The sequence below is a fragment of the Globicephala melas genome, chromosome 10 (assembly GCF_963455315.2).
Source record: "Globicephala melas chromosome 10, mGloMel1.2, whole genome shotgun sequence".
NCBI classification, from domain to species: Eukaryota; Metazoa; Chordata; class Mammalia; order Artiodactyla; family Delphinidae; genus Globicephala; species Globicephala melas.
This window is the reverse complement of record NC_083323.1, coordinates 14,525,216-14,542,123: the sequence shown is the minus strand read 5'-3', so window position 1 is coordinate 14,542,123 and position 16,908 is coordinate 14,525,216. Positions and strand designations below refer to the sequence as shown.

The 16,908-nt window shown below is 42.1% G+C and overlaps 1 protein-coding gene across 1 annotated transcript in view; it reads right to left on the bottom strand.

The window, feature by feature from the left end:
* BPIFC (BPI fold containing family C) overlaps positions 1 to 16,908 on the bottom strand; it is a 55,164-nt gene that overhangs the window by 36,766 nt on the left and 1,490 nt on the right. The window contains exons 2-3 of the mRNA XM_030856142.2: positions 5,463 to 5,557; positions 4,651 to 4,684 (exon numbers count right to left, since the gene is read on the bottom strand). The gene's annotated coding sequence lies outside the window, so the exon portion shown is untranslated. The remainder of the gene's footprint in view (positions 1 to 4,650; positions 4,685 to 5,462; positions 5,558 to 16,908) is intronic.

The window sequence follows — 16,908 nt, the reverse complement described above, 5'->3', positions numbered from 1 at the left end:
GGTCTCTCAGGTTCCCTTGCCCCCTTCTGGCTGTTCTCCACACCAGAGTGGGCCTTGGAAAATGAAAGTCAGACCTCATCATCCCACCCCCTTTCCCGTTAAAACCCTCCAGTGGTTCCCCATCTTACTCAGCATAAAAGCCAAAGCCCTTCCACCAACAGCAAGGCCCTGCCCTGCCCACACCTCTACCTCCTCGATGACCTTCCTTAGCACACACACCTGACTCACCTGGCCCCAGCCTCACCGGCTGACTTGATCTTTCCTATCACTCTAAGCAGCCTGTACCCCAGGTCTCTGCACTTATTGTGCCCTCTGCCTGACAGAGTCACCCTCCAGATAACCACATGGCTGGGCCTTTCACTTTCTTCAGGTATCTTGAGTGTTGTCTCAGTGAAGCCTTTCCTAACCACTCTATACGAAACACCCTCCCCCATGACCTCGATATTCCCCATGCTTCCCTTGCTTTACTTTTCTCCAAAGCACTTGTCATCACTTAGTATAGTCTACAGATCTTATTTATTTTCTGTCTCTCCTACTGGAATTTTTAGGCTTCATGGTGAAGGACTTCATCACTTCAGCACCTTGAACAGCGACTGGCACACAGTAGGCAATGGGTAAATATTTTTTTTTAATATTTTTATGTTAGTATAATTTACTAACATAAATTACTTAATTACTATAAGATGTAGTATATACTACATCTTTTATGTAGTATAATTAATGGGTAAATATTGATTGATTGATTGATTGAATGAATGAATGTCTCTTCCTTGAAACCATGAAGTGGGCCAGGTATGCCTTCTGAGGTTCCACAGTACTCAGTGCAGTCCTTGATCTTAATATGTACCATCCTGCAATGTGATTGTCTTTACTTGTCTATCTTACTTCTATAACTCCAGAGTCTAGTACAATGCCTGGCACATAGTAGACACATGGAAAAACTTAATAAACATCTTCTCCAAGGAGAAAGGCCACATCTTATTCACTGTTATATTCCTAGAGCTTGACACAGAGTAAGTGTTCAATGTATACTTATTGAATGAATGGACTTGATGAATTAATGTCACTCCATTTTCTTGATGAATGAAGCAGAGGTACCAACAGCAACAGTGACATAGGTTTCTTTTAATGAGACTCACAGCTGAGTGAGTAATACATTTACAGGCCTTGTTTCTAGTTCTGGGAGTTTACAAGCTGGGTGAGCTACCCTTACTGCATTCACACAGATACCCATGGAGTTAACACACAAACATGAAACAAGTCAGGGAAGCATTTGTGGGTGTGGTCAGGGAAGAGGAAGCTGTAGGAGCTGTGCATTCAGACAGAGCAAGGCGTCAGGCCAGCTGGGCAGGGAAGGATGCATAGAGGGGCTGGGACTCAGGAGCAGTCTAGATGAAGGCAAAGGTCATTGTGAGAGGGGTGTGTGTGAGAGAGACACAGAGAGAGAGAGAGAGAGAGAGAGAGAGAGAGAGAGAGAGAGAGAGAGTGAGCGTCTGTGCTTGGCCAAGATAAGCGAGAAGTTTGATAAAGGGGTTTGTGTGTGCTCTTGGGTAAGGCCAGAGAGGTAGGAAAGGGATAATGCAGACGAAGGGGTGTTCCAGAGAATTTATTTGAAAGGAGCAGAGCAGTCTGGTCAAGGGAGGGAGTGTCCGAGTAGGGCTATTGCTAGCCTATCTTGGGCTTTTGTGTGAAATGAGAAAAGGTGCCCTCTGGAGATATACCAGCCTCTGGCACAAAGTGGGGCCAGAAGAAAGTGTTCTAGGAAAATCCCACACTAGTGCATCCAGCCTGGTGGGGAGAGAAAAGGAGGCTCCACTCATCCCTTGTGTCGGCATTTTGTCTAGCGCACAAGCTGCCCCACTCGTACAGTGGGCCTATGCTCAGACTGGTGAATGCTCATGAGGGCATTTTGCTAGACGGCCATGAGGTTGAGAATTAGGGTCTTGACGTGTCTGTTCTGTAGTTCATGAATCCATCTTCAGGTGTGAGAAGAGGCTGGCTCAGTCAACCTGTTTACATTTCTCACTTGATCTCCCAGGAGCCTCCTCCGTATAATCCCGCCCCCTGCCCATCCCTGTCCAGACAAGTTCCCAAACTCACCCCATGTTTCCTGACTAATATCCATGCTTGTGCTGTTCCCTTTTACTCAGGCCTGCAGAAACCCTGTGCATCCTTAAGGTCCATTGTAACCATAGCCTTCTTTCTGAAGCCATTTCTGACTTCCCTAAGCTAATCTCATTTCCTTCTGAACCCTCAGTCAAAATATATATTTATTCACACGTCTATGTTTATTTTTTACTTATTGTCAGTCTCCCCTACCAGAATGTAAGTGCCATGAGGGCAAAGGACTCATCAGGTTTGGAGGTTTTAGAGTCTGGCTTGCTTGGTGTCTTGGACACAGTGAGTGATTGATAAGTCCTGGTAGAAGGAATCAATGAATCATAAGTAAAGGAATAGCCCTCATTTCACTCTACATTACATTATGGTTCTTTGCAGAGGTGGTTAACAGAGCACTTATGCACTAGCGGAGCACATTTACCCATCAGAACAGATGTTGGCCACAGTTCTGGAGCAGGATCGGAGAGGTTAGGTACCGGATCGTGGGCAGCACAGAGGAAGTCTTGGAGGGGTGGCCAGTGTGGCTGGCCTACGCTGGGGGCTGGGGTGGGGGACTCTGAGTAGTGACTACTTACTATTAGATACTGAGGTCTTTCAATCTTTTAAAACTGCTATGGCCTTATGCATTCAGTGTGATGTCTCAGCTCTATGGAGTTGGTTTGGGTAATAAAGGACAGTCTACAGGAAGAAGCTGGGCAGCCTCAGGGTGAAGACAACACTGAGGAATGAGAGTGAGAGCTGAGGGGAAGGAATTCCAGTAGGAGAGGAGGGTCTCTGATCAAGCAACGAGTAATCTGAGGGCTGGAGGAAATGTGAGGAGTGGGATAAACAAGCGTGAAGTCCTCCACATTCTGGGAGGCAGGGTGAGATCAACAACACCTTATACTCAGAACGGATGCAGAAGTTAGGTCCAGTTGGCATCTGTTCTAGGCCTTCCTTGATCCTTTAGTTGTCCTGGGAGTGGTCCAGGGTCCTTGAGAAGGGGATAGGTAGAGATGGATGGCATTGTGGGAGTGAGAGGAACACTCCTGGGGCTTAGATTAGTGGCTATTTACCAACTGGTATAGAAGTATTTCCACGTTTTAACAAATGGTGAGCCATACTGATGTGTAGTCATGCTAATATCACTGTAGGCAAAGAATTGTAAATGGATGTGTCCTGCCTTGGCAGGCATAAGAGAGAAATTCTTTATTGAAGTATAGTTGATTTACCATATTGTGTTAGTTTCAGGTGTACAGCAAAGCAATTCAGTTTATATATATATATATATATATATATATGATTATTTTCCATTACAGGTTATCACAAGAGGGGGATTTTTTAAAAGAGGAAAATATTTTCAGAGTAGTGGAAAGCAATGGGAAAGAATGTTAGACCAAAAATCCTATATCCATTAGACTGTATGCAAAGTAAGGTAGAAATTATGTCTCTGCCTGGCATATATCAATAAATATTTGCTAACTGACCAACCGACTGGCTTACAAGATTCTGGTGAACTAAGGAAGGTTCTAGAAAATGTTGAAAGAAATGAGAAAACCAAACCATCATATAAATAGCTCTCCATTTCTACAGTGAAAAAGCACAATAAACCAAAGCAGAGGTATTACTTATGAATGGAAGAACAATTAAAATAATAAGTTTGTATTTCTTCACCATTCACAAAACTCACGACAATACTATCATCCTCCCCCCATTTTAGACATGTGGACACAGAAGCTTAGAGAGTCCAAATGACCTGTCCAAGATCACATAATAAGTCAGACTCTTGGGAATCAAACCTGTTCTTTTGGCTCTTAATTCTAGTTTTATGGTTTTCTTTCATTTAATGACTTGATAGTGCTAGACTTTTCATTTTAATCTGGGAATTTTAAATAGGAGTTGCTTGATACCATCTTATAGGTGGAAAAATTCATTAAGCATCCGGAAAATTTCAAGCATCATAGTGCAAATCCCTTTGTATTTTCTTGGGTACGAATGGAGTTTTAAATTCCCTTCCAGCAGCGAAAAACCTGTTGTCACTTCTTGGTTAAAGGAAGTTTCTGAAGTGGTCTGCTTCGATGGAGATCCAGGAACTCAAAACTGCACATAGAAAACACATATTTTTCCTCTAGAAATTTTATGAGTGAATAAAATTACTGGGCTCTAAAGGGACTGATTGAATGTAACTTTCAGTTGAATTGTTTGGGTAGGATGATAATTTATGGGCAGGGGAGGAATAGAAACTTGTCAAGCCAGGAGATGACTCCTAAAAGGTTAGGTAATTTGGCGGACAAGTAAGGGCAGGGTAAGTTGCCTGTTAAAAGAAGGAATCCAAGATGATTTAAAAACCTGCTAGCAAGTTACCTATTTCGTTGCTTCTGAGGAATTGCTTCTTTCCAATATTCGAAACCTGAGAAGTCACTGCATTGCCATACCAATGTTCAGACAGAATAACACTTGTAAATTACTTGGCTCTTACTTGAGCCATTTTGATGACCAGAAATAAGAACACTCAAGTACAACTCAGAAAATTGCTGAGACAGATCAACTTACCGTTACCACTCATGAAGGAGAGCTTTGACAGACTCTGGAAAAATTAAGAAGGACTGATGAATGAATGAAATGTAGCCTTTAAAATAGAGGCAAAGTTTGAGAAATTAAATTCAATTGGTTTAAAGAAGCCTAGTCTATAAGAATATTCCAACCTAACAGTTAAGACAAATAATAGCATTGGTAAAATGTCTATATCAACAGGTATGGAATATGGGCAGAACTGGAGAATATTTCAAGGGATTCAGCACACACGTCTGATGTTATACCAAGATCTCTAATGACAAGGGCCTTGAAAATTTACACCAAGTCTTCCCTCACCCCCCAAACTCTATACTTAACACAAACAAGTTAAACAATTCAGGCAGATGGGAAGGTCCTTTGCTTGGCAGGATCTAGGTCACTGATATGGTTTAAGACCTGGTCCCAAAGCACAGAGATCACAGCGGTTCCTTCATCTGAACCACACCAGTTGAGAGACAAGTGTGAATTTTCTGTGCTGGGTGCCCCACTGGAATGGAGGCAAAAATAAGTCCAGACTACTGAGCAACACTTTTAACACTGCTGAAGGATGCAAAACTAAACATGTAGTCCAAACCAACTCTTGTTTCTTTCTTAGAGCTGTTAGTCTTCTGTGTGAGTGACATAAAAAAGAAATAAAACAGAAAAACCTAGGCAGACAAAAATAATTCAGGATACGTGACAGGGGGCTGTTCAAGGTGTCCTACCAGATCTGGGTCATCTCCAGCAACAAGGTAATTCCCGTTGGGAGACTGTGCAGTGGCAGAGACCTGAAGTTTGTTCATGGTTCTTACCTCAAGCAGAGGAAGTATCCAAAGCCGGGGAGCACCTTTGATTCCCTCTGCCTTTGAAATCGATGTGCTTTCCACTTGAGGCTTGAACTCAGCTGCTGCAAAGACAAGATAATTAAGTCTAAATCATCTAGGGGTGGATTTTTTTAAAAAGCCTCTTTCAAAATGTGACACATAATTGCTTCACTTCAATTACCCAATGACTTGAATGAATACTTCAGTCTCTACCTAGATGAGAAAACAATGCCACCTATGCAATAATTATCTCTCTAACACACACACACACACACACACACACACACACAGACACATACACACACACAAACTTGTGAAATTTTTATGGCTACGTCACCAGGATGCTTAAGTTAAGAATTCCAATGTATTGAAAAAGGTGTTAAATTGTATTGAATTGGGAAAGGAAGAACTTTCCTCTCTGGGATAGGAAGCCAGTTTCCCTCGGTCAGGGTGCCTGCAGTTGGTGGTGCCACTACTGCCCAAAATACCTTTTGGATTTTTGGTGGATCAGATTCATTCTGAAAGCATGAGGCTTGATAGCCACGCCGACCTAGTTACCATCTTTATCTTTCAGGGTAGGACCAGAGATGGCATTTCTAAGCGTCTGCTCCTTTTCAGGTTATTAATGACTTCCTCTCCCAGAATTCCTTTGAAAGCAGTTTAGGTGGGTTCATCAACTATTATGGAACTTGATGTCTTTAGTCTCTAAATGCCATCCCCACTCCCATACCCCATGTTTTAGTCATTGAACTTTAGATGGCCAGGGATCTGATTACATGAAGTATCTGAGGTCTTAAATTTACAATTTAAGATAGGGTGATCAACTTCCTGGTTTTCCCAGGATGTAGGATTTTCGGTACTAAAACCAGGAGAGTTCAGGGAACCTAGGTAGAACAACAGGTATGTTTGCTTGGCATTGTCCATACTTCAGACAGCTTTACAGGTTTCTCATCTAGTGTACCTCCAGTTATATATACCTGTTTAACCTCAGTTTTCTTAAGGGTAAAGTGGGGATAAAATTAGTATCTACCTTGATAGGTGCTGGTGGAAAAAAGATACAGATAACTGTCTTAGTCTGTTTGGGCTGCTATCAAACTATCACAGGCCAGTCTAAGCTAAGCTAAATGTATAAGCTAAGACGACATAGCTTATATATAACAGATTTATTGCTCACTGTTCTGGAAGCTGGGAAGTCCAAGATCAAGGAGCCAGCATGGTCACATCTTGGTTGGGACCCTCGTCCTGATTCATAGCCAGGTCCACTGGCTGTGTCCTCACATAGTGGAAGGAGCTAGGGGTCTCTCTGGGGCCTCTTTTACAAGGCATTAATCCCCCAAACCCCACCTACTAATACCATCACCTTTGGGGTTAAGATTTCAGCATACGAATTTTGAAGGGACACAAACATTCAGACCATAACAATAACCTAGGAGAATGTGCTTTTAAACTGTAAAGTGCTATAAAATCTTTATTCATTAGTATGTGGCCATATCAATGGTGATAGGAGCCTGAAGACACTCTCCTCATAGAATCATTTATTGTCAGTCATCTCAGTCATCATAGATTAATTCATTCATTAAATCCACAAATACTGGGCACCTACTAAGTACAAGTTCCCCTTCAGTAAAAAAGACAGAATTCATATCCACATGGAGTTTATCTTCTAGCAGATGGAGATATAAAATAAACAAACAACAAGACAAACCAAAATGTGTAGATTGTCACGTGCTATGAAGGAAATAAGGGAATGTAGTTGATGCGGTGGTCTTGTAATTGGCAGGGTGATGTAACTGGGGGAGAGGTGCTTCTTCTGTTAGGATGGGCCAGGAAGGCTTCTCTGAGGAGGTATATCTGAGCTGAGATCTGAGCATTAGAAGCCAGGCAGGCAAAGCCCTGAAGGGAATAGGGTGGAGGGAATGGCAAAGGTGGGCCAGTGTGTCTGGAATGTAGCAAGAGCAGAAATAACGATATTAGACATCTACATGGCTGCGTCAGGTGGGTAGTTGGAGTTCCCGGGAGAGGTCAGCTGGAAATATGAATTTCCCAGTCATCATGCTAGAGGTGGAATTAAAGCCACAGAAGTGGTGAGATCATCTGAGGCGGTTTCCCGTGGTGCTTGTGCTATAGGAGGGGTGCGGGATAATTTCAGGTGATACACAGATAAACACTTGATGTTGTATTGTGATTATTTTTAATGTATTAGAAAAAAAACACCCCAGAACCAGACATGGAAGAAGATGAATGACATGACACAGCACATGGAAAAAAATTCATAAAGTACCTCTAAATATTTCTGTCTTTTCCTCTGAGTCTTCCCTGAGCGGCAGCATCACCTTCTCCCCCTCTTGTCTCCCTCTTCTCTCTCTCTGTCTCTGTCTCATCTCTCCTCCCCAGAGCAGCTTCTTACCTCTACCTTCCTCCCCTGCTCCCCTACTTCTCTCCCACCCCCTTTTCTTTTCTCGGTCAGAAATAGCTCTTGCCCAGCCTCCTGTTTCCATCTCATACTCATTAACCAGCTGCATAAGAATCTGCTCGACTTAAAAGGACACTGAAAATTGTAAAATAACAGTATCTTTTTCTGATGTAAATATTAATTTTTCTTTTTGGCACAAAAGGCCTGAAAGTCCAACCACATCTTGGTGAAAACCCGTCATTGGTGTGTAACTTAGGGCTTTGGGCACAGGATTTCAGGAGAAATCTTGGGAAGGGTGGCCTGGATGAAGGAGAGGGGAGAGGATTTAAAATGGTGGGGGGACCCCATCCTGCAGTCCTTGAGAGCTCTGGCCTCACGTGGACCTGCCCTGCCCACCCCAACTCTGGGATCTTGGGCAATTTACTTCTTTCCTTTGAGTTTCAGAGAATCTTCTGTAAACGTGGGGATCACATTTACTCTGAAGAGTCATTATAAAAATTAAACTAAGTGAACTAGCACATATTAAATTTTTCCTACAGTGTCAATAAATTAGATGCATTATTACTTGTATTTCCCCATTACTATTTTCAATTAATAATTTAAAAGATATTTTAAACAACTTTTATTTTAAAGAAATGTACAAAGTTTAATTTTCATGATATTTACTTTTTACATTTACCCTCTATTTGGAAATTAACAAAAGTTTTCCCTTTATATAGCTTTTCCTTTCAAACAAATTTACATACACTTTAAGATTTGGGTTGACTTATGGGGAAAAATAAATAATTAGTACAGCTCATGTGGGACACGGGATAATTTTGGGAAAAGGTGCTCAGATAATTGAAGTTTAAGAAACAAAGATAGAAGAAGAGATTACAGCTGGTCTGTTTTATCTTATTTGAAAGGGGTCTTAGAAATCAACTCAAGCCTTACTTTCTGTTCAAGGAATTGTTTTCAGGTAAATTTGGCAAATTTGTCATTAAAAACAACAAAAGCTGGGCTTCCCTGGTGGCGCAGTGGTTGAGAGTCCGCCTGCCGATGCAGGGGACACGGGTTCGTGCCCCGGTCCGGGAAGATCCCACATGCCACGGAGCGGCTGGGCCCGTGAGCCATGGCCGCCGAGCCTGCACGTCCGGAACCTGTGCTCCGCAACGGGAGAGGCCGCAACAGTGAGAGGCCCGCGTACAGCAAAAAAAAAAAAAAAAAAAAAAGCCAGCAGCACTATATCCAGTTGCGTTATTTATTTTAGTTTTAGTTTTTCAGATTTAATTAAAGATTTGCTGGGAACTCCTACTTATCCAGCCTACTCACGATGATAATCTAGAATGCAAGCTTAATTATTTCACTTATTAACGGCTGACAGTACATCAGTCTCTGCAGATCAAGGGGGTACCTTTAATTAATAGTCCAAAAGAAAAATTATAATCAACTAGCTAGAATCTTCATTAAAGAAAGATACAGGAACGGAGCATCCTAGTTCTTGGTTTCTAGAATGTCTGGGCTATTCCTGTATAGAAAGAAGCTATCTGAATATAAGACTTTTTCTGAGCTTGGAAACAAATTGTTATTCTTTGTGGGAGACAAAAGTGCAAGGGAACAGGGATTCTGTGTATACGAGGGGATGAGCCAGATAAAGCAGTTTTAGGGCAAAAGATACTGTGAATTCCCATCCCTCACCATCCCCTAACATTTTGTATTGATGAAATCTGGTTAAAAGGAAACCCTGAAGAGGGATATAAGAGGTAGAGAAAAATAAGAGCTAACATTTATTGAGTGTTTGTTATGCTCTGGGCATCATCTGTATTTGAACTCATTAAATCCCCACCAAGACTGTTCGAGGTAATAATATTTCCATTTTATAGATGAGGAAACCGAGAGGTTAAGTAATTTTGCCTAAGTTTAGGCATCACAGCTAGTTTGTGGAGCCAGGATTCAGGACCCAGGTGTTCCATTTCTGGGAGTCTAGGAACCACTATTGTTAAGATTACTTTTATGGTTAAGATTACTTTTATGGTTAAGTTACTTCTGGGAGGCTCTTAACCACTATGCTAAGCTGCCTGTTTTAGGAAGGTCACAAAAGGGCAACCCACAGTCTAGGGGATGTGGAAGGTGAGGAGAGAGAAGGATGCTGTTGCTAGGCAACACATCTGGTTTTCTGAGCTGCTAATTGAATCTGAGTAACATAGATATATGTGTTTGTTTGAAATTGCTAGATTATTACTGACCAGAGGAAACTGCCTGGAATTAGTGTAGCTCTTGAGAGAGAGCAGTGATTCTACAGTTCGCTCTGGAAGGGCTAGGGAGACATCAGGCAGAATCACCCTATTGCCTGGCAGCATTTCTCCCTCTCTTCCCAGCTCGGTCCCAGGCCATACGCCCCTGATGTCTGTGTGATGACGTTTCTGGGTGGGCACTGATGACTGACTCAGACCATGGCCTCTCCCACCAATCACACTCTGGAATGGTTTATGGCAGTGACTCCCTCCTGGTTTTGAAAAATAAACAACCCCACTTACCCACTGAACCTTCACTTATTGTTGGTTGTTTAAAAGGGAGTTACTTTTTATTTTTTGCAGTTCAAAGTGAATTTAAATTCATGCTAAAATTTAAATGTACTTTCCTATAACTTTTATGAGACATGAGAAATCTTGTGGAACCAAGATAGTGTGATACATCTCTGAAGTGTCTGAGAATCACTGGTGTGAGCCCAATTCCACGAGACAAGGATTTCCCTACCTTGGCGCTATTGACATTTCGGTCGCATCGTTCTTTAACTTAGGGGGCTGTCCTGTGTATTGTAGGATGTTTAGCAGCATCCCTGGTCTATACCCTGATGTTAGCACCACTCCCTCTTACCCGAATGGTAACAAAAATGTCTCCAGACTATGCCAAGTGTCCCCTGATGGGCCTTCACTGAGAACCGAGAAAGTAAAGTATATTATTCTGTCTAGCTCTTGCAGTAGAAAATGTCACTCCTCCTAAGGATCAGATTCTAGTAGTCCTAATAACACTTTTGTTAATTACCCAATAAATATGTGAATAACATTCTCTTGGTAAAAGATTCAAACAATACTGAAGTTTACAGATCAAACGGTGAAAATCCTCAAGGTCCCCCACCCGCCTTGTCCCTACCTCCTGTGTGCGTCCACTTAGTTTGCTTTCCAAGGACATTTTTCTTTCTTTCTTTCAATACATTCCAGACATCTTCATCTGGTCCATGGATAGAGTCTTAATCATTTCAACAACTACTGAAGATGTTTTTTTCTAACTTGTATGGCTCTCATTTCAACTCACAACATTTTGAAAAGCCCATTTCAATTTCTCACCAAGCACAGCTACCTCAAAAGTCTTTTCTAAGTGTTAGAAAAACCCAGAACAACCACGGCAAGAACACATGGCATAAACCAGTGGTTCCCAAAGTGTGGTTTCATAGTAGCATCATCTGGAAACCATTAGAAATGCAAATTCTCAAGCTCCTGTCCAGACTTGCTAAATTAGAAACTCTGGAGATGGGATTCAGCAATCCGTGTTTTAAAAAGCCCTCCAGGTAATTCTGAGACACCCTAAAGGGCAAGAACTATGGGTATGTAGATTAAAGCTCAAGATTCAAGAAAGTGGATTGGATTTGTAAGAAAACAGCGAAACTGAGGCCAACCTGACTTTCTCTGGTAGAGACAGAATGAGGATCTTACTCTTCCAAACAGATATATGAAGAACTCAGAGATAAGCATGGATATCTTTATGTCATTCTGAATCTTGCTTAACCAGCCCTCACATTGGAGCTGGGGGTCGAGTGTTGTTGAAGATGGATAAGACCTGCCTTTTCCCCTTGAGAAACTCGTAACCTAGGATTGGAGAAAGCCTGGTGCACAAATAATTGCACTATGATGGGATGGTTAACATTGAAAAGGATGTTCCAAGTGCTCTCAGAACAAAAGGAAGGAGCAACACACTCTGCTTAAAAGAAGGGTAGGAAAGGTTTCCAGGTAGAAGGATAAGCTTGTGTAAAAGCACAGAGGCAAACTGACTTGGTGCAAGAGGATATAAAGGGGAGGAGGAGAGGCTTTTTGGAGTAGCGCAGTGTGAGTAGTCTTCAGGGATCATTGGGCAGATTGAAGAAAGAGGTTTCTAGCTAGATTATAAAGGGTTTTTGTCATGCACGCAAATTTGATTTAAATTCAGAAAACAAACAGAAACTCAACAATAAGAAAACAAACAGCCTAATTAAAAGTGGGCAGAAGATCTGAACAGATACCTCACCAGAGAAGATATATAGATGGCATATAAGCATATGAAAAGATGCTTGGCATTGCCATTAGAAATTGCAAATTAAAACAATGACATACAACTATACACTTCTTAGAATGGCTAAATTTTTTTTAAAAAAACTGACAATACAAACTGATGGTGAGGATACAAAGCAGTAGGAGCTCTCATTCATTGCTGATGGGAATGAAAAATGTTTTCCACTTTGGAAAAGTCTGGTACTTTCTTACAAAACTAAACCTAGTCTTACCATATGACATAGCAGTAGTATTCTTAGGTGTTTATCCTACTGATAGGAAAACTTAGGTCCACATAAAAACCTGCACAAACACAAATGTTTCTAGGAGCTTTATACACAATTGCCCCCAAATGGAAGCAACCTTCAATAGGTGAATGAATAAACTGTGGTACATCCATACAGTGGAATGCTATCCGGCATTAAAAAGAAATGAGCTATGGGGCTTCCCTGGTGGCGCAGTGGTTGAGAGTCCGCCTGCCGATGCAGGGGACACGGGTTCGTGCCCCGGTCCAGGAAGATCCCACATGCCACGGAGCGGCTGGGCCCGTGAGCCATGGCCACTGGGCCTGCATGTCTGGAGCCTGTGCTCCGCAACGGGAGAGACCACAACAGTGAGAGGCCCGCGTACCGCAAAAAAACCCCAAAAAACAAAACAACAAAAAAAGAAATGAGCTATAAAGCCACAAAAAGACATGGATTAATTTTACATGCATATTGCTAAGTGAAAGAAGCATGTCATGAAGCCATAAAATGCTACATACATAATTGATTCCAATTATATGATATTCTGGAAAAAGCAAAACTCAAGAGATGGTAAAGAGGTCAGTAATTTCCAGGGGTTGGTGGTAGTAGAGGAGGTTGAAGCACAAACGGTTTTTTAGGTTGCTGAAAGTATTCTGTCTGATATCGTAATGGTGAAACAAGACATTAAGCATTTGTTGAAACCCATAGAACTTTACAGATCAAAGAGTAAACCTTAATATATGTAAAAAATGTATGTGTTAAAAAAATCACTTAGGAGATTGAGGGATCCAGGATGGTATGCAGAATGTGACAAAAGAACCTAAATGTAGTACAAATGTGCAAAACGACCTTGCTGAAGGGGGTGGGGGAATAAGGTACGGACCTACATAACTTCAGGAGTGAATGGAGTCTGTAAGACTAAAGGCAACAGGAACTGTTGTTTAAGCACTGTACCTTAGTTAATAATGTCGTTTCCCACAGGGGTATGGGTTCACAATTCTGAAACCACTATACCTGTCCACTGGAATTGAACAATTAAGTAAATGGATGGTAGATGGTGGAGGCCAGAGGTTACAGATGAGCAAGGGAGGAGGCCAGAACTGATCCATGTGGTAATGGATTAGAGTCAAAGACATCAGAATGAACTCATGCTTAGCTTAATACAGACATAGACAGTTACGTATAGAAACAGTATACACCTGTATGTATCTCCTTGCTCTGTCAGCTGAGAAGGGCTAGAAGCAACACCAGCCCAATAGCAATGGACACACCTGGCCCCAGATCTTGGCTTCTAATACCATTTTCCAATAAAAAGGAACTAGGGTTCCTTGGGAAAATGGCTGATTCTGGGTTTGGCACAGGATATACACAAAATGATCCTGGAGCATCTTATAGTGCCAGGAAGAAAATGCTCAAAAACGGAACGAAACAAATGAAAAAAAATCCTCAATGATGTCAAATAGCCAACTGCAAGATCTCCCAATGGCCAAAGCTAGAACAATCTGGCAACAAAATAAATGGAGTAGTGTTGCACTATAAGCCAAAGTATAAAATAAATATAAGTCTAAATTGATATAAATAAATGACTGTATAAATAGAGAAGAGACAAATCTGTGTAGAAATTAAAATGATTTATATAGATACTCAGCCCCTAAAGAGGGAGGGTATAACTCCTACTCTTTAAGTGTGGGCTCCACATTTTCATCCAAAGGGTACAATATAAAGAGGAGAAAAAGGAGTAACTTTACAGTGGAGATGCCAAGTGATCTGGGTTAACATCAGATGTGAGGAGTCATCCTGACAGCATGCACTGTTGCTATGAGGGACACTATATAAAATACCTGACCAGTACTCCTCAAAACTGTCAAGGTCATAAAAAACAAGGAAAGTCTAAGAAACTGTCACAACCAAGAGGAGCCTAGGAGACATGACTACTAAATGTAATGTGACATCCTGGATGGGATCCTGGAACAGAGAGCGGACGTTAGGGAAAACCCGAGAAAATCTCAATAAAGTATGAATTTCAGTTAATAAAGATATCTATATTAATCCATTGATAGTGACAAATGTGTTATACTAATCTAAGATGCTAATAATAGGGAAAATTGGGTATGTGGTATATAAGTCTTCACAATAATTCTGTAAGTCTAAAACTGTTCTAAAATAAAACATTAAAAAAACCCTACAATATAAAAAAAGAATGTATATATGTGTATAACTCAGTCGCTTTGCTGTGCAGCAGAGATGGCACAACACTGTAAAATCAATTATACTTCAATTGAAAAAAAGCCTGCAGAGAACCAATGAATGGATTCCCAAGGAAGAGTGACATCACCCCTTTGTAATATTCTATGAAATGGTCCATTTAAAAAAAAAGAGGGCTTCCCTGGTGGCGCAAAAAAGAAAAAAAAAATTTTTCTGAACTCTCTGAAAGTTGCAGTGCCTGTTGCTTGCAGACATTAAGGTGACATCCTGCAAGAGAAAAACAAATTCTCATGGAGGGAGACAGTTGAGAGAAGGGGTATATAACATTCTCATGGACGTTTGAGGTTTTTTTTTTTTTTTTTTTTTGCGGTACGCGGGCCTCTCACTGTTGTGGCCTCTCCCGTTGCGGAGCACAAGCTCCGGACGCGCAGGCTCCGCGGCCATGGCTCACGGGCCCAGCCGCTCCGCGGCATGTGGGATCTTCCCGGACTGGGGCACGAACCCGTGTCCCCTGCATCGGCAGGCGGACTCTCAACCACTGCGCCACCAGGGAAGCCCACCTTTGAGGTTTTGAAGGACTGTCCTCCAGAGTACCTTAAATCTTGGCTGTGCCTTGGACATGCTCTGGTTCTCCAGGACCCTCCTTCACTCCTGCGGTTGGATTGCTTCCTCCATCCTAGTGGTTACACTCTATTGGGCAAAGGATTGAGATGAAGATCCCAGGTGGATTAGTTTTCTATTGTTGTCCTAACAAATTTTCACAGGCTTAGTAGTTTAGAACAAAAACCAAAAGGTATTATCTCACTGAATCTTTACAGAATACTCGCCTGATAATATTAGTTTTTACTATTTCATTTTTACAGTTTTATGTAGTACTAAGAGGTAGACCGTGGTAGATGGTCTCTAAAGATGGACACCATATTAGCCTTGCACTACTTCCTCCAAGAATATTATTTCTGAGAGAAATAAACTTATATCTTGCTTAGGTCACTGTTATGTCAGATCTCTGTTCGAGTAGCTAAAGCTATATCCTGACACAGCCTCCAAATATAGCCATTTTCCAGGTTCTGTGATTTCTGTCTCTGAACCATCTTCCCTGCCCATCGCATTGTCTCCATTCCCACTGTCATGCCACCAGTTCCTTCTTCTCTCAGTTACCAAGAGAGCCTCCTAACTGGGCTGGTCTCTGGTCTAATGGTTTTCAAGGCAATTCTCCTCCTAGGGGATAGGGGATATTTGGCAAAGTCTGGAGACATCTCTGGTTCTCACAACCAAAGGTGTGGTTATACTGGCGTTTTGCTGATAGACATCGGGGATGGCGCTAAATATCCTACAAGGCACAGAACAGTTCTCCACAGCAAAGGCTTGTGAGGCCCAAACGTCAACAGTGCTGAGGTTGAGAAATCCTGACCTAATACATCTCCCGTATTCCACCAGTGATAGATTCACACTTCAGATCTGACCCATGCCCCTTGTGGTACACACCTGTCAGACTCACGGCCTCCTATCATCTTTTGTGCAGCCTTCCTACATTTGGGGAAATCCGACTATTATAAGTCACACTTCCTCAAGGGAAGAGTTCAGACCCAAAATTCCAGCCTCCTTTGCAGCCAGGTCTCAGTTTCTTCCCTCAATCAGATGCAGCCCATGAGCCTTTGATTTAGAAGTGAGCAAGGTAAGGAAACAGGCTCTTTTGGACGCTTGGCATTTTGTTGGTGTAAAAACATGTGGCATTTGAAGGTGGCCGCCATTCCTCAGCGGTTCCTGGCAGCGGTGACAGCAGCTTCCTCCAGGGTGGGGTAGGGCGGCAGCAGCAATCCCAGTCATGAGAGTTTCCTCATCAGGCCAGTTCTTCAGGGTGGTTCTGAGCGTCATTCCTGGAAGCTTAACTTGGAGTCACTTCCCCAGAATCCCCGAGCTATCCGGTATCCTTTTAATGTGTTTTTCTTCTACTTAGTCAGAGTCAGCCTCTATTGCTTAGAACTAAGAACCCCGATAGGTAAAGCCTCCCCGGCTTAAAACTCTTCAGTAGCTTCCCATACATTCTAGAATGTGTCCCATATCCTTTGCTTAGCTCGAGGCTCTTCTTTATCTGGGACATACCCACTCTGTCCATGTTGAGCCACCCTGGTCCTGTCACCCTTCCTCAATTCCATATTGCTTTGCCACTCAAGAACCCTCCTGGCACAGCAACCCTTCTCTATGTACCCCAGTCCCCAGAGCTGTTCTCATCTCTATCATAAACAAGATACTTTTTTACGCTCTAACACAAGAGGTGATTCACTTAC